The following is a 1,280-nucleotide window of genomic DNA, read 5'->3' as shown; positions in this document are numbered from 1 at the left end:
TACGTCTTATTACCTGTTCTGTCTGGCTGTAGCAGGCTGACTAGTAAAGTAAATGTCTTTGACCCCATTACACTAAAAACTGTAAGCACAATGTTGTCCTCATCAATGTAATTTACAAGTACAAAACATTCAAACCGTTCTGTATATGAGGTCCCCTGCTCAATACTTTCATCAAACTGTCCAATGGTTCCAACAATTCCAGACATTTTTTATTTCTCAATAGGATCCTGATTGTCATTCACTTCAGTATTGTCCTCAACCACAGCAATATTTTCCTCAGTCACGTGATCTTCTTTCACTTTGCTCATTTAGCAGTTTTCAATTCCAAAGATCGTCTTCACAGTTGAATAAATGTCCTTTCACTGTATATTCACTGTATATTCCTCCCTTTTTAATCAAGTTGTTTTCCCGCTCCAACATCCGTCTCGAGTCCTTTTCTGCCATCCATGACAATGCTAACTCTCTCTCTTAGCTAGCTCCACTATGTACTTGCCTCTGCTAGCAATACACTCTGCTAACATTAGCCTGGACTGAACCACAGAAAATAACTCTCTCTCTTAGCTAGCTCCACTATGCACTTACCTCTGCTAGCAATACACTGTGCTAACATTAGCCTGGACTGTAACCACAGAAAATAACTGTTTTAAACAGTTGTAAAAACCAACTTCCTCCAGACAGAATAGTTCCTGTAGGTTCAGACTTACTCATCACCAATCTGTTGTTATGTTTTGTGGGTTTCATAACCACGTCTGTATAACAATTCAATAATGATGAGACGGGAGACAGGAATCAGTTCAACCATTTATCTGGAACGTGATCCTCTCAACACATACAAACCCCCATGATGCTCTGCGGCACAATTCCAATACACAGCAAATACATAATAAATAAGTAAATGGACACTAAACAAAACTCAGAGGACTTTAAATGTTTAGGTCTAGAAAGTAGGGCCATGGGATATGGGTCAGAAAGGTCAGTATGGTTGATACCTGGTTACAGAGGTGACATAACAACCATAAGGTCCATTATAACACAATGAAGTAGAGGTGGGAGCTAAAAGCAGACATGGACAGTGAGACGGTGTGAGGAGGTCAGGGGTCAAACACTAGATCAGGACAGGTAGAAATGGCAGGGCTGGAAATAGACACAGACACATTCTGATCATGGCACGACAAATCTCCTTCGCACAGAGAGGATCAGGCTGTTGATTGTGGCCTGTGGAATGTTGTCCCACTCCTCTCCAATGGCTGTGTGAAGTTGCTGGATATTGGTGGGAATTG

The 1,280-nt window shown here is 41.2% G+C and overlaps 1 long non-coding RNA gene across 1 annotated transcript; it reads right to left on the bottom strand.

Annotated features, from left to right (window-relative positions):
• Nucleotides 1-299: 299 nt before the first annotated feature.
• LOC115186648 (uncharacterized) lies at nt 300-718 on the bottom strand. The gene is made up of 2 exons (XR_003875818.1): nt 583-718; nt 300-493 (listed from the first exon to the last, which is right to left on the bottom strand). It is a non-coding gene; the product is annotated as an uncharacterized LOC115186648 (long non-coding RNA).
• Between the last annotated feature and the right edge of the window lie 562 nt (nt 719-1,280).

The sequence above is a fragment of the Salmo trutta genome, unplaced genomic scaffold, assembly GCF_901001165.1.
Source record: "Salmo trutta unplaced genomic scaffold, fSalTru1.1, whole genome shotgun sequence".
NCBI lineage: Eukaryota > Metazoa > Chordata > Actinopteri > Salmoniformes > Salmonidae > Salmo > Salmo trutta.
The sequence above is the reverse complement of the archived record's forward strand: the minus strand, read 5'-3'. Positions and strand labels throughout refer to the sequence as shown.